Source organism: Lissotriton vulgaris, chromosome 1_2 (assembly GCF_964263255.1).
Source record: "Lissotriton vulgaris chromosome 1_2, aLisVul1.2, whole genome shotgun sequence".
In the NCBI taxonomy this organism is placed as follows: Eukaryota; Metazoa; Chordata; class Amphibia; order Caudata; family Salamandridae; genus Lissotriton; species Lissotriton vulgaris.
Window position 1 is genome coordinate 259222004 of NC_141686.1, and position 22817 is coordinate 259244820.

Here is a 22817-nt window from a genome sequence, read left to right on the forward strand (position 1 = left end):
ATTGTAAGGTGCGTGAACTTGAACCTTTCCACATTATTACCTGATGGAGTTATTACTGAGGTAAGTAATGAGGATGACATTGATCATGAATGCCTGGATGTTGTAGATTACTGCACAAAACCAAGACAGGACATAAAAGATGTTCCATTACCTGAATCAGACATAATATATTTTGTAGATGGATCTTGTTTGAGAAATGATGAAGGGAATCTGAGAGCAGCATACTCAGTGTGCACAGTCTCAGATGTTGTTGAAGGTTCACCTTTGGATGGAATTCGTTCCGCTCAAATTGCAGAATTAATTGGTTTAATTCGAGCATGTGAAAATGCAGTTGGCAAAAGAGTAACCATAGTGACTGATAGTCAGTATGGTTATGGTGTTGTTCATGATTATGGACAACTGTGGTCCAATAGAGGTTATTTAACTTCTGCAGGAACACCGATTAGAAATGCAAAATTGATTAAAAGATTGATTGATGGCATTCAGTTACCAGAACAAATAGCAGTAGTGAAGTGTTCAGCTCATAAAAAAGGTGATGATTACATCACCAAAGGAAATGCTTTTGCAGAAGAGATGGCAAAATATTGTGCCAGAAACAATTACGCAATCAATCGGGAAAAAGACGAAAGTCACACAATGAATTCTCTCATGCTAATTTCTGTAGTTGAGACATGGCAGGAAGTAAAAGACTTACAAGATGAGGCAAGTGAGGAAGAGAAAAACACATGGTTAAAATGTGATTGCAGACCAAGAGAGGAAGATGGAATTTGGATTCACAAAGATGGAAGAGTCGTAATGCCAGACAGCATGATTGCTGATTTGGCACGATTGTGTCATGGTCCAGGACATTTAGGTAAAGAGTCCATGGTTAGATTATTTAGAGAAACATGGTACAATGTTAAATTTAGAACAATTGCAGAGTCACTTTGTCAGAGATGCTTGACCTGCCAACAGATGAATCCCAACAGAAAAGTTGTTGTAAGCATGGGAACCATAGGACGGGAGGGTGGTCCTTTTACCAGATTACAAATGGATTTTATTGAAATGCCAAGGCATAATGGTCTACAATATGTTCTGGTATTTGTTTGTCTGTTTTCAAGATGGGTGGAAGCTTTCCCAACTCGTCATGCTAATGCAGTTACTGTAGCAAAATTACTTCTTAGGGAGATCATACCTAGGTATGGATTTCCAGTCACTATTGAAAATGATTGTGGAACTCATTTTGAAAACAGTTTGATGAAATTGGTTTCTGAAGCTTTAAATATCGAACAGAAAATGCATTGTGCTTACAGACCACAGGCATCGGGTGTTGTTGAACAGATTAATGGAACAGTCAAGAACAGGATTTCAAAAATGTGTGATGCTACAGGAATAAAGTGGACAGATGCACTTCCATTTGTTCTAATGTCATTGAGAAGCATCCCAGATAAAAAGACAGGTCTTAGCCCTCATGATATTGTGATGGGCAGAGTGATGAGGCAAGCATTTGTTCCAGTTGGCAAATTAATGAGTATTAATGATAGCGCAATTATCGAATATTGCCAAAACCTATCTGATGTAGTGCATTCTGTATTTCATCAGGTGGGAACTGACATTATTTCAAAAGAAAAGGTACAAGCTCATGATTTGCTACCCGGTGACTGGGTGAGGACGAAGGTTCACCGAAGAAGGAACTGTTTATCCCCAAGGTGGCAGAAGCCACGTCAAGTGGTTCTGATTACAACAAATGCAATAAAATGCAGAGGACTGAAACGGTGGATTCATCCAAGCCACACAATTTGTGTGCCACCTCCTGAAAATTCTGATGAAGAAAGTGATACAACAGCTGATTCAGATTCAGAAAGAGACCCAGAAGATCCTGATTCTGATTCTGATGATCAACAAGAAAATCAACATCAAGAGAATCTAGATGAGAGTCAGAACTTGAATAATGAAGATCTGAGAACTGGAGATCGAGGTGTTGATGATGATGATTTGCTTGAAGAAGAGTCTCTGAAAGATAAAAGATTCAGAAGAAGCAGAAAACTCTGAGCGAGACGAAAATCTGAGCCATTCTATTGAAAGGCAAAGAAGTAACTCTGTAAACAAAAAGCTTGAAGCTGGGAAGCTGAAGGTGATTCCTGAAGAAGAAGAATTACCAAGTACCAGTAAAGGTATTGTTTCAAATGAAGTGAAGCTGCCGAGTAAAGAAGTTCCTAGGTACAGATTTGAAGTCTCTGATACAGACACTGAAAGTGAATCTGAAATAAGAAAATACAGAAAAAGAGCTTGGAAATCTGAATGTAACGAATGTGTGCCAAAGAAAAAAGTCTTGAGAAAAGGAGACATTTGGCCTGAAGATAATTTAAAATTTAAACTAGTGAAGAAATCAAAAGAACAAATTAATAAAATTTCTAGTCAAGTGAACTTGAAAAGAAAAACGAGAGCGAAAACAAGAAAATAGAGGTTATCTCTCGTAAGACAAAAAGAGTAATTAAGCCAAATCAAAAATATAAGTCTCCAGAGTGGACTTATATCATTATTCCACCAATTGTTGAAGTGGAAAGCAGTGGTCAGGAATTTTTAGAAAGTGACAAGGATTAAAATTGTTAGAAATTAGTTGAGGATTTATTTCCTGGCATAAGGCTGAAGAAAATGTGTTAGGTAACTTTCTATTTCCTGGCATAAGGCTGAAGAAAACTTGTTAGGTGACTTTAAGTCGAAGAAATTCTGTTTAGTTGAAGAACACATATTTTGTGACGCAAGGTCGAAGAAAAACTGTTTAGGGTTAAAAAAAAAAATTTAAAAGAGGGGATATAATTTTTGTTAGTTAGTTACTTACATTCATTTGAATTTAACATTTTTGTTTTTAGAAATGCCTAGAAATGCCTAGATCAGATACTTCTAGGTGTTCAATTTTTAAAAAATGTTGCAAAATGACTTCAATTTGTGTGATATTATTAATTTTACTTTGGTTAATTTTAGCTGTGGTCTATCCTTTTGATGTTAATAAGCAAAAATCCAAGACTAATATAACTAGTAAAGTAGAGTCTAATCATGAGAAGCATGCTGGCAAGTCCAGTAGAGTTATTAATCATGATCCAGAGTCTCATCAAGATGTTAAAGATTGCTATGTGTGCGTAAAATTACCTACTTCTGTTTCTGAGGGGGTGACATATAATATGTTACCTCTCACTTTTGGCATTACCTGTAGTGTAATTGCTAGCCTGTTTTATCGAACTGGTCGTCTGGAGTATTATTACTCAGACTTCGATGAGGTTTTTGCAAATCTCAAAGTTGTAAATAGCTTAAATAAAGTAAGGCCTGCGAAGCAGATGAGGGAATTCTTTTTAGTTACTAATGAACTAAACTATGAATATGCCTATAGAAATAATTTAACATGCAAAATGAGAGCCGAAGAAAAGACTTTCCTTAACATGGTTGAGGAGAGAAGGGCTGTTTACAAAAGAAATGAAATGCTAAAACATGCTAAATCCAAATACTGGCAGTTAGAAGATGCTAAATTAAATGGTGTCAATACTAATGCAGCGATTCATATTGGTGAACCAGTTAGTGGTAAATTTTGCATCAGAAGAGATAATACTTTATATGATAATCTTTTTGTGGGTGCTAGTCAATGTGAAGATACTTATCGTATTGAAGGGGGATGGGGATTCAAAGGTGGAAAGGATCCAATTTTCCCTGGAATTTATTTTATTTGTGGTAATAAAGCATATTTTAGCCTTCCGGACCACTGGTACGGGACATGTTATCTTGGCCTGGTCTTTCCAAAAATATTTCATGTTGACAGAAATGAAAAGGGTACCTTTGAATTTGGTGAACACTTGAATCTGAATAGGTACAAAAGAGAAAGTTTTTCCGAAATCCTGGTGCATCTTTGGTGCTGTTATTCCTATGGTGGGGATTACAATGAATTCAATTAAAGTTAGAAAAGTTTCCACAATTGTAGATAGGTTGTCAACTGATACTGCAAGTGGTTTTCAATTGGTTAGCACAGAACTTGTTGCTACCAGAAGTATGGTTATGCAGAATCGTCTTGCATTAGACATTCTGCTTGCAAAAGAGGGTGGAGTCTGTGGGGTCTTGCATGTCCAACATTGCTGTACTTATATACCTGACAAAAGTCGGGATATAGAGTTACTTGTTAAGAACATTACACATTTTCATGAAGAAATAGAACCTATGGAGGAAGAGTCTTTTACAGAGAAAATTGGGAAGAAAATGGAGGCTATTAAAGATTGGTTTTCAGAACTTGGCAGATCAATATTAGGCAAAGTGCTCTATCCAGTAATTGTCATTATTATAGTGATAATGCTGCTAAAAATTAGATGTTTGATCCACAAGAGGAGGAAGCATCAGAATGAAAAGAGAAGGATTTATAACTCAGAAAGGAACAAGAAAAGGAATATGAATTAGAAGAAATGCGAAGGGTTCAGTTTGATAGAGATAATCAGACAGCTGAAACAGGGGTTTAGGGAAACTAATATCGAGAGAATTCAGTGTGTGTTGTCTCCAAAAATGGGTAAAAATTTTCTAAAATTTTTTGGGTGTTTGGTGATTTTAAAATCACCAGATGAGGGAGTTGATGAAGCGGGCTTCTGAAAATATTTTATTCTGACTCGTGGATTCAATTCCCCATAACATGAACTAAATCAATTAATGAGCTGTTGCATGATTTGTTTAATTAACACAACCTAGATTAAGTTTGCATCACACATATACAAGCGGGAAACTAATTACATGTGCTCTTGTTGCATTTGCAAGTCTGTTTTTGTAACACATGATTAATATTGTCCTGTTTGTTATGTCTGTCCTATTGTCTTTGTCACTATTAATATGCTGCTGATCATTCATGGCATGTGCTTTTTATATGTGCTTACATGTTTGTCCTATGTTGTGTTTGTCTGTCTGTGTATCATTTAATTATCTTTTTATTCTTTCAGAAACATAAAGCTGGGTTACATGAAGAATGGTAGATATTTTATGTGCTGCTTTAAATGTTTGCTTTTGCTAAATGTCTTTTTATTAGTGGGTTAATTAATAATTAGCAAGGGATTGGGTGGTACAGAAGGGTTTGCTTTACCTGAATTAATCACTCTTTTTGTGTTTGTTTAAATATTAGCTCAAGAGTGAGATGAGGCCTAGTCTTTGCTTTTGGAGAAAAGTTGGTCGGCCTGAACTGAGCAGAAGCTGGAGCCAAGTGTACACTTTGGAATCTTTCCATGCAGAGTTTATTGAACTTACTTCTTGTGGCTCTGACTTTTGAAAAAGAGGCTCTAACAATGGAGCTTGTTTTCATGGACTGCTCTGGATATTCTTTTACAAGGCCGAGGAAGTGACAGGCATATTTCTGCCGAGCTTTTGGTGGAAGTCAGATTGGCAACTTTTAAAGTTGCAAAGTTCGGAAGCTGATGTCACTCTATGTCAATGGACAATGGCATGGTGACGCGTTTATTCTCTGGACTGGTAGCTGAGGTGGCCTGACAGCCATCAACCAATCACAGTGCTGAACTTTTCTAAAAAATAACATTTAGTTAAATTTGAGAGCAAAAATGATATAAAATTGGTTCTCTTGAAGGGTTTGGGTCTGTCTGTTCCAGAGGGGCGAAGCGCTGTCCGATTGCCTTGGGATTGAATGTAAGCATTCAACTGTTTATTATTTGTTTCTCTTTCAGGTTAGAAAACTAACTTAGAGAATATTATTTATGTTTTCTTAAGTTCATTATTTTGATCAATTCTAATTTGACAGCAGACATTGTGCCAATGTTAAGGCAACTTGAATTAATAAAACTAAATGTTTGATTTTAATAAAGTGAGCTAATAAAGATGATTCAATTATGAATTTAAAAAAATAAACTTTTCAAAATGACAAGCTGGACTTGTTTATTGTAGAAAGTTTATAGCTTAAAAATTAACAACATATATTGATCTATTCACCTCATGATTTCTAATGGGCCTGGTATTGATTGGTAAGTGTGATAGTGGATTGTGACATCATTTATAAAGAACTAGCAGCCCGTCCCGACGTTGTCCGGGTATGAATTGCTGCCGGCCAGTAGTATATTGTTTTGTAGGAGTTCGTTTTGATAGCATTTCTTATCTGTGACTGGCCTGTGAAACGCTCCGATTTACAGTGCACTGCTGATGCACTTAAGAGTGCGCATTCAGTAGTGTGTGAACTCGAGTTTCCTTACTTTATTTTCCCTTGCAATATTATATAGCGCGAACTCGACAACATGTCATGAGCACAATTTACATTACAGAAGAATATATTCATTTGTGGTAGGCAAGGGGAGACAAAGCAATTTGCCTGGAATCACAGGATGTTGACCTGATGCCGAGATTCGAACGTAGCTCCCCAGCTCTAAAGTTCGAAATTCTAGAACTTGTGGCGGGAGGTGTGTCTAAAAGTGCATGTCGGTGCTGGCCATCAATGAGAGAGACCTGTGCATTTTTCAAATCGGTGGTGAAAAAATATGAGTATGTTGCTGGAGATGTGGGCTGCAGTGCCACCAATGTACTTACCGGGGGAGGGTAAACACCCATTATTCGCAACTTTCTTTCCGCAGACCATCACTCCGCATACTTTCATTATGAAAGTACCATGACTCCGCAATGCCATTATAACGCACGGCATTACATTTTATATGCTTTTACCATCCATACATTTACAACGAAATTCGTTGTAAATGCATGAATGGTAAAAGCATGTTTTTTTTAAATGTTTGGATAAGGTAGGTATAGGTATAGGGGTATATGTTTTGGGGTACTGAGGTATATGTTTTGGGGTGTTTGGGTATTTTAAGGGTTCAGATATAGTTTTGGGTTATGGGTTAAAGGGGTAGTTTTAGCGTTTAGGGATAGGTATGGGTTTTGGGGCACAGGTGTATTTTTAGGGTTCAGGGCTAGGTTTGGGTCTTGGGGTATAGGGGTATTTTTAGGGTTCAGGGGTAGCTTTGGGGTACAGGGGTATTTTAAGGGTTCAGGGCTAGGTTTGGGTTTTGGGGTACAGGGGTATTTTTAGGGTTCAGGGCTAGGTTTGGGTTTTGGGGTACAGGGGTACTTTAGGGTTCAGGGGTAGGTTTGGATTTTGGGGTATAGGGTTATTTTTATCGTTCAGGGCTAGGTTTGGGTTTTGGGGTGCAGGGGTATTTTTAGGGTTAAGGGGTAGGTTTGGGTTTTGGGGTACAGGGGTATTTTATGGGTTCAGGGCTAGGTTTGGGTTTTGGGGTACAGGGGTATTTTAGGGTTCAGGGGTAGGTTTGGTTTTTGAGGGACAGAGGTATTTTTAGGATTTAGGTATAGGTTTGGGTTTTGGGGTACAGGGTATATTTATAGGGTTGAGATGGGTTAGTGTTTAAGGGTGTTGGGGTATTTTAAGGAATAAGGGTGGGGTTTAATTATGGGGTGCAGGTATGGTATTGGGTTCCCAAGGCCTACATGCTCCGCAGAAATACCCACTTACACCAAAGAACTATTGGCACGGAAACTGAAAAGTACAAAAGACAAGTTTATTAAGACCCCATGGGGTGGTGGTACATTCCTACAGCACCCTTCGGCAATGCAAGAAGTATCACACCGAACGTTGGTACGAATCCTTCTTTTATACATTTTTACAGGTAATAAAAGGTAGGCGGTACGAGGTTACAGAGCTTTATGTACATATATGGTCATTTTTGGAGCACAGCCAACTCATGGGAGGGGTTACAACTCCACTGGTCAGTTTTGGCGGAACATTCCTGAGGGGTGACTGGTCAGTTGGGACTGCGCATGTACAGGCTTGACCGTTACTAAAAATAGCCTGTTGCTGGGCAAACTCGGATGGTCAGCGGCACGGACAAAGGACTAAAGGGCATGCTGCCCACGAGGCCGCTCATTCCCTAAAATGGCCGCTGTAACATACAAAATGGCGTTTTCTAATATGGCCAAGTTAAGGAGAATAACGTGTAGCAAAGCTAAGCGCTAACCCGGCCATTGTCAAATTACGACAGATGACCCTTTTAGCGTTTAGCTGAAGCTACCTCATAGTGAACGTAATCGGGATACTCATCTTCGATATCAATTAACATTATTTGAGCAACTTCTTTGTGAAGCATCATTTCATTTTGAGCAAGAGTTCGTCTGGATGGAATGCAAGCTGATAAGCACATAGAATATAAGGCAGGACCACATTGTATACATAAACATACAAAGAATAGTATCCCAACAATGATACATAAAATCGTCAGCAGTTTCCAACCCCAAGTGGTAAGTATCGACCAGAACCATCCCGAAAGAGTCCAAGTACCATTGTCCGGGTGTATTTCAGCAGCTATTTTGTGGAGCTTTGAGATAGCATCATAAACAGAAGGCGAATTATCAGGCACGTACACGCAGCAGCTACTTCCGATGATTCTACATGCCCCCCCCCACGGTCAGTTAGAACCACATCTAGAACCATGCGGTTCTGGAGCGTAACAATTCTAGAAATCTGGAGTTCTTCCGTTATGTTCCCCAATGCAATAGCAGTGTCATTGGCTACAGCCTCGACAACACGAGTCAGTCGTCGAATTTTCCGACTATTCAAAGCAGCCCCCACAAAGGAAAACAGTCCCAAATTAAAGTCTACATATTGTTGTAAGGCAGTATAGGTCTGGTCAATGTCATCCAGAACCACAGTTCGTTTAACTCGAAAGCACGTAGTCATTGTGATACATTGGTGGGGCAATGAATACAGGGGGCAATACAAAAGATACATAGCACGTGCCTAACCACCCTAAAGGGAGCTGATGATAACCTTTAGTTCCGCAAATACAGTAGGTATTACGGGATGCCACGAACGAGATGCCATTCGGACTGTCAAATGTGAGTGTGGTGTTACATTCACTTTTTCCAACCGGGATTGTACCTTTATTACGTATGCACAGATCAGCCTTAGTATTTATAACATTTATAACATGTGAGCTAGACATATTAATATTCCTTTGATTACTGTAAATTCGAGGTGCAGACATATTATCGGGGCGATACTCCTCCCATTCAAATCGTGTACCCTCGGCTTGTGGATAACCATCCTTGTCATGGTAGCATATTTTATTCAGACGGAAAAGCACCCCCCCCCTTTCGTTGGCCATCGTAGAGTGAATAGGAGAGTATACCAGGCGTTACAGGAACCATTATGGGAAAATGGGAGTGGGATGAGCGGGGTGCCCCCTTTCTTCTGATGACCAGGCAACATCCCACACACCCAACAATTAGAAGTGTTCGTCATATTATGAGTATGATGCAAGATCTGAATGAAGCTATTGTTCAGGTAAGTTTGTCGGTGCCGTTCTTCATGGTAGGGCAAGGTGAAGTGAAAATGTTCAGATGGAGCCGGGGTAGTCGGCAGCAAGTGTTCTCGTACAGGCACCACAAGTTCTACTACCCAGGCTATTACTGCTATCACCACGATTGTCAGTACGAACAAAATGGCACCAAGAATTCTTTTATCTTGTGATGTAGAAGACGCCATAGTTCAAGAGTTCACAATGTCTCAAATGTTCAACTACAAAAATTAAAAACAATGGTGCTGAGCTCTGAGGTAGCCGTTGTTTTCTTCTCCGGGGTCAAGACGGGTGTCGCTACTCTTGGCAGAACTGATCCCCCCCCTTGAGATTCCCGGCTTCCGTTTCAGAAACCCCAGAGCGGTAACCAACCAGTCTCGCACAAAAAGAAATCTTCCTCCTATCTTGGCCGCAAATCGTAGCGCTGTCGTCCAAAAACAGTGTGGTCCGGGAAGGCTCCCTCAGATTTGGCTGACGTCACAGCTGGGCTCTTTTCGTTATCCAAGATCTCTCTGTAGTCGGACAGCACAGTAGGATTCACCAGGTCAGGAGAGACGCGGCGGCAGTGAGTTGAATGCACCCACTGCTCTCTGTTGGTCACTCGTACAGCCGTTCGAGTTGCTAGGAGGACTTGCTCGGGGCTACGCCACCTCGGTTCCAAGCTGTTCGTCCTCTCAAACGACTTGATCATCACATAGTCTCCAGGACGGAGACTATGTGCCTCTCCAATAGAGTTGTCAGGGAGCGCTTCTCGAACCTGTTGATGAATGGAAAGCAAATAATTTGTTAATCGTGCCAAATAATCGTTCATCATTATACAAGGCACATCATGGAACAATCGCGGCTTAGGAACTCCCCATATATTCATAGGCCTTCCAAACACCACTTCATACGGTGTGAGGCCAGTTCGAGAGTGGGGCACTGATCTAAGAGAAAGCAATGCTAGCGGTAAGGCATCCGGCCACTTCAATGACGTGGACGCCACAATCTTAGCCAGTTTCAGCTTCAACGTGGCATTGTACCGCTCAACAAGACCTGCTGACTGAGGATGGAACACAGCATGAAACTTCTGCTGAATCCCCAGTCCTTTCAGCACATATTCCACTATTTTCCCAACAAAATGAGGCCCATTGTCGCTCCACAAAAATTTGCAAACTCCAAATCGAGGGAAGTACTCCTTGAGCAACACCTTAGCTGTTGTCAAAGCTGTATTGTCTTTCGTGGGGAAGGCCTCAACCCATTTGCTAAAAGCACACACCATCACTAAGACATACTTAAGGTTATTGCAACGCTCAAGCTGGATGTAATCCATTTGGAGTACCTTGAATGGTGCAGAAGGTGGAACGAACCCTGCTTTCGGAGTATGGGTCCCTTTTGCAGGATTGTGCTGTAAACATATCAAACAGGTCTGCACTACTCTCTTAGCAGTATTGGCAATCTCGGGATGCTCCCAAACTCGTGTTAACAATCGAGTGATTGCAAGAGCTCCTACATGCGCTAATCCGTGTGTCATCTGGACCATCGCCTGCAAGTAAGCTGCAGGCAATTTCCATCTCTCCATGTCCTTGCTTCTCCAACAACCCTCGTCATCTAGTACCCCTTCTACTGCCCATGCTGCAAGTTCTGATTCAGTCGCTGATTTTTGGATATCCAGTATCTCCGCTCTAGCATCATACCATCGCTCAGCCTGTGATTTTGTTACATACATGGGGGAGTCAATTCGGGACATAGCTGTTTGTTTTGCTATGCTGTCTGCAAAAGCATTGCCTTGACCCACTTTATCAGTGATCTTTTTATGTGCACTGCATTTATTTATCGCTACTTTCTTTGGACAAAGCAACGCGTTTAGGAGATCACGCACCAGTTCTCCGTGCATAATGTGTACTCCATGAGAAGTCAAAAACCCACGCTCTTTCCAGAGCAAGCCAAAATCATGCGCTAGTCCGAAAGCGTACCGGCTGTCTGTGTAGATGTTCACACATAGGCCAGCACTCAATTCGCAGGCTCTTGTTAAAGCTATCAGCTCTGCTGCCTGAGCAGATTTCTGTGGTATTCGTGCTGTTTCTACCACCGTCTTAAGTGTCGTGATCGCATATGCTGCAGAAGTCGTGCCATCTGGCAGCCTCAAACACGATCCATCAACCCACAGTTCCCCATCCACATCTGGAAGTGGCATATCCTGTAAGTCGACACGACCCTTTGTTTGGTCCTCGGTCAGGAAAGCACATTCATGATGTTTTTCTACCTGACCTTCCTCATCCAGATAAGGCAATAAAGTGGCAGGGTTCAGGGTAGCGCATCTTTTCAATGTGATGTGTGGCGCCAGAAGTGTGAGCTCATATCCTGTCAAACGTGCGCTCGTGAGATACTGTGTTTTCGTTTGATTCAACAGGGCATCTACTGCGTGGGGAACTAACACCAACAATTTGTGCGATAGAACTATTCCCTCACTCTGCCGTATAGCTACTGCTGTTGCTACAACTGCTCGGAAACACCCAGGTAACCCTCGTGCTACAGGATCAAGAATGGCTGAAAAATACGCACATGGCCTTTGTTTATCCCCGTGTGCTTGCACTAACACTGATAACGCGCACCCATCTTTCTCGTGCACGTACAATGTGAAAATCTTTGTATAATCTGGTGTACCTAGAACGCGTGCAGAGCAAAGGGCTTGCCTGAATTGTTCAAACGCGTTCTGACATTCATCTGTCCATTCAAGGGGCATAGGTGTAGTTTTGGACAGTAACGCTAACAAAGGTTTTATAATGTGCGAAAACCCCATGATCCACTGTCTACAAAAGGACGTTAAACCTATAAAGGCACGTACATCTCTCTGAGTGCGGGGAACTGGTGTGTCTAAAATTGTCTGAATTCGATCTGATGTTAATGCACGCCCCTCCTTAGACAAAAGATGACCGAGGTAGGTCACCTTGGGTCTACAGTATTGAAGCTTTTTCTTCGAAACTTTGTGGTTATTCTGAGCCAAGAAGGAAAGCAAAGCGAGAGTACTCTCCTCACATTGTACATAGGTGTCTGCGGCTAACAAGAGGTCGTCAACATACTGTATAAGGGCTACTCTAGATTGCAATTCAAAAGAATCAAGCTGTCTTTTTAAAGCCTGGCTGTAGATGCTAGGACTCTCAGTGTAACCTTGAGGAACACGACAAAATCTATACGATTTATTATTTAACGTAAAGCCAAATAAATATCTGTTATCAGGATGGATGGGGATGGAAAAGAACGCATTTTTGAGGTCAATGACACTAAATGTCGTCGCTGTTGGGGGAACCAATGTAAGCAATGTCGTGATGTCGGACACCACCGGATATTGGGGAATGACAATTTTGTTAATTTCTCTCAAATCAATAATAAATCGATAGACCTTGTCGTCAGTATCTTTCTTAAGAATCGGAAGGATAGGGCTGTTGCAAACATTGTAAGGAACCTCCTCCACTACTCCTGCAATGATCAAATCTTGAACAATGTGCGTCAGGGCAATTTCACCTTCCCTGGAAATCTTATACTGTGGCACACGTGGCAAAAGTACTCCCTCCTTTACAGTGATTCGAATAGGTGGAATAAGCATCTGTCCCACATCCGTGTCTGAGGTCGCCCATAACGTGTGCGGGAGAGAGGCTAATGCTTCGATTTCTTGTATAGTGCAAAATCTGTCTGAATCTGGATAATTGTCATTCAAAATAACTCGCACTCCCTCAGGAGCGCAACGTATCGTTGCTCGAAAATATTTGAGCAAATCAATGCCCAGAATGTTATCTGGGGTGTGAGGTGACAACAAGAATGGACCAAAACTAAAAAATTTATCAATACAAAGTGCAAGAGGTTGTGATAATGGGCTAGGAGAGGGTGTGCCATCAAACCCTATACATGTTATCGTTTCGCCAGACAGGGGAGCCCTCGGAACCAAGTTTTTGGACAAAGCGCTACGAGTAGCTCCTGTGTCGACTAAAAACTGATCAGTAGAACCCAAAATGCCCGCTGTTACATATGGACCTCTCTGATCTACTGGCACTTCAACTGATTCCGTACCCCATCCTACACAGTCCTATGCATGCACATAATCCTGATGCTCCACATTTTCACCCTCCGATATCTGATACTGGTTCCGTCTATCAAAGGTATTACGTTCATCCTGGCCACGGCCTCTCTCTTCAACCCTACCACGATCACCTCCGCCACATCTCGCCCCCGAATAACTGTTCCTCGACCTTCCACCTCCTCGACCACGCTGACTACGTTCCTCACGAAGTACCGGACAATCTTCAGCCCAATGCCCAAACTCCTTACAATAGGCACATTGGTCCTCCGCTATATCCGTACGACCATACGACGCATTACTCCCTCCTCGTCTACCTCTATCATTCCCTCTAGATTGCGTTCCACAAACCTGTGCCAACATCACCTTCGTTTTCAATTCCTTCGCTTTCTTATCAACACTTTCTTTAGCCTCCAATTCCTGCCGCTCATAATATTGAGCCATGGTTAACAAAGACGCAGGGGTCGCCGTGGCCCAGGAACTTTCACTCGTATTTAATCGTTTTGCAATCTCCGGTAGGAGATTAGCCACATACTTATCTACAAACAAATGCCTACCCGTATCATCGGTTAACGATTGACCACTGTAATCATGAAACGCTTCTTCGAAGCGTGTACAGAAATCTGATACCGTTTCATCTAACTTTTGTTTGCACGAAGCTAGCATGGTCCAATCAATCTTTTTAGAAGGAACAAGCGTTTTTAGTTTAGTTAAGATTGCCGCTGGGAGATCTAGAATCAAATCACATGGTTTACATGCAGGTTCCCTGTCTAAATCAGCCTGGTTTATTTCTTTCCACGTTCCCCCAAGCATTGTTTCATCATTATTTTTACAAATCAATCTCCACATATCAGGCAGAAGAATTAACCCAAAAAAGAGATCTATATCAACAAGAGTAGGAAATGGCCCCCTCCACCTCTTCATAGAATGCGGCTGGATTTTTACGAAGATCGGGTAAGGAATTTTTTACCGCCATAACATCCGCTCTATTCCAAGGCGTATACACCCAATTATATATAAAATACCCCTTCGCATCCTTCGATGTTTTATCCTCATCTGTACCGTCCCCTTTTGGTGGAACATACAAAGGTGCAGCTTCACGCATAGGCATAACATGCACTTTAAAATTCTTATCTGAACCCCGGAGAGAACACTCCTTAATCTGCTCTGTTGGCCCCGGCGCTGACTCCTTTTTCTTTTCTTCCCGCAACCTGGACGTCTCATCCCATAGCGTGATCAGTTGTTTGAAAAATGTATCGACATCTGCAACAACAAATAGACCTTTACCTAGATTCTCACGATGAACCGACACAGCCTTAGGTTCTAAAGTCTCTGAATATTTACGAAATGTAGTAACAACTTAATCAGCAAGAGTATTCAAAAAACACATCAGTTCTCGTTCTGTCCATTTACCCCTCTCGGCAACAACGTCATTAACGTTAAAGTTACATAATTTAAATTCAATTTACGGGCCCAACTACGCAAGTCCGTGGCTTTCTCCGCAGATAACCTGACACCGGACTTATCCCTTTTTCCCCGACTTATCCTGTCCTTCATCATCAGAATCTGCAGTCGGAGCCGTAGGAAGGACGTACGGAGGCGGTGATCGATCTAATAACGAAAAATCATCAATTTCATTAGTAAGGACAGGATAAAGTGGTCGTCGAATAGGAAATTGACCGGTCGTTTGCAAATTACGTTCCCGTTCCTCCCTCTCTTTCTTTTCCTGCGCCTCCTTTTCCTCAAGCTGTAAAGCTTTATCTCGAGCAGCCTTGCGCTGCTCTTTGTCCGCCGAGGCAACTTCACGCTTCATATGTTCACGCACCGCTTTCTCCCACATTCGTACACAATCAAACATATTCTGTCTAGACCTGCGCTGAAACAAACATTGCTCCACAAACTGAACCTTTCGTAAATCAAACGACCCATGTAGTGGCCATTGCAACTCGGGATCAGTTCTAGTGTATTTATGCCATAATTTACTGTACAGTATAGGGGGAAGGCCGAATTTCACATACATCTCACGGTTTGGAGTTCCTTCTGGGGGAGCCGGCTGTGATTCCGCTAACCTAATTGAGGTACCATTTCCAAAACAGCACATCCCTCGGAGTCTGCTTAAAACAGGCATGTTCAAAAAAATACCACAAAAGCGTGATACCAAAAAAATGGCATTTACAGTACTTCACACAAATGTGCCGCTCAGAATACAAACGAAATTAGAGAAACATCTCTACATGCCTGCCTATGTGAAGTGCACTACACATATAGGTTCAAAGTTCACAAAGTCAAAATTGTTAGCTAACTCAAATCATAGTCACAGTCACAGAACTTCAGTAAGCGTCCGTAGACTACCTTACCGATCACAAATCTTACCCAAATCTCAAAAGTCCAGATTCCAACTGCCAAGGTCTTTAATCGAATCGGCCAAACTGCACTATCCAGCAACGCAGACGATCAAGAACCCAGTCGGAGACCGGCGCCACCTGGAAGGTCAGATCAGAAGGAAAGGAAGAAAACACTGTGGGTGCCAAGACTCGGGTCACTCGGTGGCAGCGTACGCGTCCATGGCGAGTTTCCAATCCTTCATCACGACCTCTCCTTCGGGCATCCGAGTCGCCGATGAGTCCCTTCGTGGTCGCCAATTTGTGGTATTGGGTTCCCAAGGCCTACATGCTCCGCAGAAATACCCACTTACACCAAAGAACTATTGGCACGGAAACTGAAAAGTACAAAAGACAAGTTTATTAAGACCCCATGGGGTGGTGGTACATTCCTACAGCACCCTTCGGCAATGCAAGAAGTATCACACCGAACGTTGGTACGAATCCTTCTTTTATACATTTTTACAGGTAATAAATGGTAGGCGGTACGAGGTTACAGAGCTTTATGTACATATATGGTCATTTTTGGAGCACAGCCAACTCATGGGAGGGGTTACAACTCCACTGGTCAGTTTTGGCGGAACATTCCTGAGGGGTGACTGGTCAGTTGGGACTGCGCATGTACAGGCTTGACCGTTACTAAAAATAGCCTGTTTCTGGGCAAACTCGGATGGTCAGCGGCACGGACAAAGGACTAAAGGGCATGCTGACCACGAGGCCGCTCATTCCCTAAAATGGCCGCCGTAACATACAAAATGGCGTTTTCTAATATGGCCAAGTTAAGGAGAATAACGTGTAGCAAAGCTAAGCGCTAACCCGGCCATTGTCAAATTACGACACAGGGGTATTTAAAGAGAGCAGGGTGAACACCCAGAGCTGCAATGTACAGAACCTGGGGAAAAAAACAATGAAATAATTGCCACAACGCGCACCACTGATGGTGGACAGAATGCAGAACAATGTCATACATTCACCCCAATACAGAGATCAGGACTTAAATCCATAATTATTTTTGCACTTCACATCACCTCAGCCTTGACCCTGTGCCTCATGGGAACATTCCAGGCCAAACTGCCAAGCCATATCTCTCCTGGACCAGACTCAAGCATCCTAGGACCAATTTCTGGCTATCAGCTGTCTTCAACCAGGATAGCTTGACTCCAGTGGTGTGGAGAGCATGGGACTCACGTCTGAGCATACCCATCCCACTCGGGGTGACAAATGCAAAAACAGCAATTGATGGACAGAATGCAGAACAATGTCATACATTCACCCCAGTACAGAGACCTGGGTCTATATCCATTGTTTTTTTGCACTCCACACCACCCCAGTTCAGACATGGCCATATGCAAATCAGCCTTGACCCTGTGCCTCATGGGAACAGTCCAGCCCGAAGGGCGGAACGTACCACACGCCCCCAGCATTTGTCACTCCCCCCAGCACAAGCCCACAGCACAATGCAGACACGCCCACAAGGAACTACTTTGCTGGCACGATTCTTTTACTTTTTAAATGAATATGGTGGGCGTCTGCATAGCCTATGTCCTTCTGCTGCAACTGCCCTTTCCAACGCTGTATTGGGTGTTGTGATTGGTGCTGTGGTTCCTGAGATTACCCGCCTCAGAGGTTTGGGCTCTCTCTTTATTATATTAGTATGGATTTAGTTGCTGCGCTGGATCACTTGGGACGCAACTCCAGCAATGCGCCGCTTTTACGGCAGACATGCTTCACGCATCTGTGCCGTTTTTGCCCCATGGTGCACCGCATGTAAATGCGGTGCATCCATGGTGGCGGAGGCATGGCGCATAATAAGTGGCACATCCCTGCTGATATGCAGGGATGCCCCACTTATTGTAAATCTGCCCCATAGTTTTTAAGGAAGTAGTACCTCCCCCTTAGGGAAGGCAGTCAGGCACCACACTGTATACCCCACAGAGGTGCAGTGCCAGAAGCTCCCTGGAACCAGTGGAGTCCTGCACGGGTGAACTGGTCACTGCTACCCATAATTAACTGTTCCTCCTGATACATAATTGCCAGTGATGCTTTTTGCTAGCTGAGGAGAAAGCTGACCTCTAGCGGCAAGAATGAACCATGCAACACCTTTCCTAAAAAACGCCGATCATCCCTGACTACAGTCAAAGCAATCCTAAATAAAATGTTTATTTTTTTTGTTTTTACGTGAGTACGGGCGCTGCTTTCGCAATAGTCCTCCAAAAATCGGGTTTAGATTTAGATTCAGATTCAGATTCAGAATCAGAATCATCGCCACTCAAAGTACGAATGACCAACAAACGTAAAACAATTGTTATTCAGCAACATTTTTTCTTCCCTGCAAATTATAATCAAACACCACTCACAAAAGTTCTGGTTACTTTACTTTTTTTTTTACCTACGTGTTAGGGCGTTGTTTCTGGTTCAGATACATCAATCGTCACCTTCCACAACACCCTATTTATTCGTAAGTCGTTGGTAACAAACTTGACAACAAGTGTGTGTTAGACCTGTCAGCCTTAGGGTGGTCTTCCCCATTTTTTTTTCACTTTTGCCGCATTTTTCCCACCTACTTTTTGTTGGCCTTAGATCTCTGGGCACCTTCCCATTGCTTATTAATGCTAAGGTGCAGGTGCTCTCTTCCCCTAACATGGCTGCCACTGACCCCTGCCACTGCAGCGTGGTCTTTATAGGCGCACTCTAGTAGCCAGGAGCTGGCTGGAACCCTTAAACATTGTTGCAATACCAGCCTGCCAGCCTGCCCAGTGAGGAAGCTCCTGGAACCTTCCAGAATAGGGAAGTGGACACCAGCTGCCACTGCCAACTGCCAACTGATGCTATAAAAGGAAAGGGAGGGAAACTTTCTAGTCAGTTGGGGCATCACTGACCTGTGTGACCCTACGCAGGAGACTTAGGCGGTGGGGCCTAGTCAGGAACCTATGCCACTGGGGGTGACAGGGTTTAGGCGCTGCCCACCAAGCTGTGTGAGGAACACTGAACTAGCCCACTGATCTGGCCCAGCGGGAGGGGAACCCAGGGAACAGCTGAAGTGATCTGCTGAGGAAACTTGACAAGCCTTCAACTCAAACCCCCCTCCTCTCTTCAAGTAACTTCTAACAAGGGCGTAGGAACCAGCTAGCGCCAAGAAGACCTTCTCACTGCCCACAGGACTGGTGGGGAATCAACCAGGTATTGGCGCTGTGTCATCCCCTGTGCTCCCTGACTTCACCTGGGTCCCCTCTGCTGTTCTGCCACTGTCGTGTGGTCTGTCCTGGGCTATCTGACCTGCAAATCTATCTGATTCCCCTATCCAGCACTTTCCTATGGTGCCCCTGAGTAGCGTTGTGAACTGCTGACTGGCAATTGCTGTGCCCCCTTGAGAAGCGATGTGAACTGTTGACTGGCAAGCGCTGTGCCCCCCTGAGAAGTGCCACTGCGTGGAGCCCCTCTGTGTGCCCAGAGAGAGCTGCCCGATGCGCGATTGTGAATTGCCCTCAAAGCGCTACGAGGACATAGCGCTTTAGCTACCAGGCGCTTCTCAGCTGCTCCAAGACCGCCCTCCCCGCGGGAGACTGTAGTTGGGCCCCGTGGGCCCCGAAAAGTACTGTGGACTGGGCAGGAGCCCTGTGTCGTTTGAGGAGCCCTCTATGCGGCTCTTGTGACTATCCCTAGGGAAAAGTTAACCCCTTAGTAGGGGAAAGGTTATTCTGTTATGGTGGCCTGATGGTTATTGGAAATTGTCTTGCTTAGCTCCTGAGAGTAATGTCCTACCTATTCTGACCAAAAGAAATGCTCATTTTGCCAGCAGGAAAGGTTATTAGTGCCTGTTGCCCATCTAATGAACTGTTGGAGTTTACCTAAAATAAACGCTTAGTTCTAATTATTAAACTGCTTCCTTCCAGCCTGTGAAATGCACTACATTTGCTGATAAATGGCTTTTCTTTGCAGCTAGGAAATGTTTACCCCCCATTTATTGACACGCCGATTCCTGCAGCGACGAAGTGACTGCTGCTGAGTTATGAAATGTTATTTAAATGTCTTAAAAGGGAATTCCTTTCAGGTGCTGACTAGGAGCAAGGCTTTTACCAGGCCTACCGTTATTTAATATTTATTTATTTAAGTATTTATGGACAAGAAATGGAAAGCATATGTTTTTAAGGAAAAAAAAATGAGTTAATGCTGCTGTGATTTTTGACTGCCCTGATTCGGATCCCAAATAAAACTTATTTATTTTAATCAAACATTCTGGTGTGGACTCAGTCTTTGCGTGCACTTATTGTCTCAGTGGATGTGTGTGTTGTATAGCCACTTAATACCTAAGCTTCGGGTGCCTGCCTGCTCGGTCCATGCTACCCCCCCGGGGACCTGGCGAACCCAGTTCCTACAGTGCGCAAGCTATCCCATTGACCTTTTACCTGTGAAGGGAAAAGGTCACGTTAATAAAATACATACAGTAAATGTATTTCATTTACTCCACCTGTCTTCATCCGCTCCCTCCTCTCTCCGGTCGCCAAACTGGTTCATGGATTGTAGGGAAAAATAGGCAACAACGGGTTAGTGGTCCCTCCTGGGCTCCTTGAGTTACAAGGAGGCCTCCTTTAGGGTTGCTTTCGTTTCCTGGACCTTCCTGGGCCCCCTGAGTGACAGGGGACCCTTGGGTCCTCAGGTTTTGTCGTCGCTATCTCCATCTGATCCGTTCAGTGCTGCATAGTCGCGCAGGAGGCTGTGGATCATCGTACGGCATCCCAGGGTTGATGTCTCCTTTTTCCCTACTACCAGGCGATTTCTGGAGAACAGAAGAACATCTTTGAACCAGCACAGGAACCTCCAGCAGCCCTGGAGGCCCCCTAGTGCATGTGTCCCTGGGAACAGTCCATACATCACAGTCGGCCGTGATGCAGGTCATAGGTATCCAGACCCTAAACTCCATGCCTAGGGCCTTCAGCAAATCCTGTGGGTACGTGCACTCCCAGAAGAGATGGTATGTTGTCTCGTCCACAGTGCAGCAGATATAAAACTATAAGAAAACCTGTAACGCTATCATAAATAAAGACGTACACACGTAGACTATTTCTGATTCTTAAAGCCAACAAGCCTCTTTCATGCATGACAAGCAAATGGAGTAAGTGGCTTTGCAGTGGCTTCTGGGTATGTAAATTTCCCCCAAAAGCTAGCTAATGGGCAGCCAGCTCCAACAGATCTCAACTCAAGAGTAAATCAAATTACATTCCGCAGTTTCTAGGCAGTGACAGAACTTTCTTAAAGGGACTAGCACATTACAATGCAGTATACAATCTATACTACTATTATAAAGAGAGAACAGACACCTTTTGGCAAGGTAAACTCGGGAAATACAGTGCCAATCCACACACCCAATACAGCGTTGGAAAGGGCAGTCGCAGCAGAAGGACATAGGCTATGCAGACGCCCACCATATACATTTAAACGGTAAAAGAACCTTGCCAGCAAAGTAGTCCCTTGTGGGCGTGTCTGCATTGCGCTGTGGGTGTGTGCTGGGGGTGTGACAATCGCTGGGGGCATTCCGTAACGAGTGTTGTTTTTTCTTCCCAGGTTCTATACATTCCTGCTCCCTTTAAATAGTAATTCAGTGGAGGTCCCATTCTCTTAGAACCACCCCAAGCACAGTTATGGGCAAAAATACAACTAAAAGGCCCTGCAAAGCATTATGGGATAAGATTAGCATAATTTTTAGCATTCATGAAAGGGTTTCAATGTTTTTAAATTTTACTCATCAGGGACATCTTGGGACGACGAGGTGAACTGCAGCTTGATGTATAATATTTTAAATGCTATTGCATTTGCCTCATCAGGGAGATCTAGGGACGGCGAGGTGAACTGTAGCTTGATGTATAATATTTTAAATGCTATTGCATTTGCCTCAACAGGGACATCTAGGGACGGTGAGGTGAACTGCAGCTTTATGTATAATATTTTATATAATATTTAAATGCTTATTGCATTTGCCTCATCAGGGACATCTAGGGACGACAAGGTGAACTGCAGCTTGATGTATAATATTTTAAATGCTATTGCATTTGCCTCATCAGGGACATCTAGGGACCACGAGGTGAACTGCAGCTTGATGTATAATATTTTAAATGCTATTGCATTTGCCTCATCAGGGACAACTAGGGACGACGAGGTGAACTGCAGCTCTTTGTAGAATTATTTGGATACTATAATATTCACTTCCCACTGCTAATCTCGTCCCATAATGCTTTGCAGGGGCTTGATCTCAAAATCATCACCTCTCTCACTGCTTGCTGGAACCTAATTTCACTTTTGTGAAATGACTATATGCATTTTAGCATGTAGAAATACTTTGTTATTTTACCTTGAATATATGAGGTTTCTGTTTTAATAATTGGAAATCTGACTGAACTAAATATTGCGGATTTATTGTACCAAGTTTGTGCCAATTCCGCCCACCCCTACTTTAAATACCCCTGCACCCCATAATCATAACCCACCCTTACTCTATAAAATACCCCAACACCCTTAAACACTAACCCATCTTAACCCTATAAATATACCCTGTACCCCAAAACCCAAACCTATCCCTAAACCCTATAAATACCCCTGTACCTCAAAACCCAAACCTACCCCTGAACCCTAAAAATACCCCTGTACCCCAGACCCCAAAACTATATCTGAACCCTTAAAATACCAAAACACCTCAAAACATATACCTCAGTACCCCAAAACATATACCCCTATACCCATACTTGCCTTATCCAAACATTTAAAGAAAACATGCTTTTATCATTCATGCATTTACAACGAATTTCGTTGTAAATGTATGCGTGGTAAAAGCATATAAAATGTAATGCCACGCGTTATAATGGCATTGCGGAGTCATGGTACTTTCGTAATGAAAGTATGGGGAGTGATGGTATGCGGAAAGAAAGTTGCGGAATAATGGGTGTATACCCTCCCCAGTAAGTACATTGGTGGCACGGCGGCTCACATCTCCAGCAACATACTCATATTTTTTCACCACCGATTGGAAAAATGCACAGGTCTCTCTCATTGATGCCCAGCACCGACATTCACTTTTAGACACAC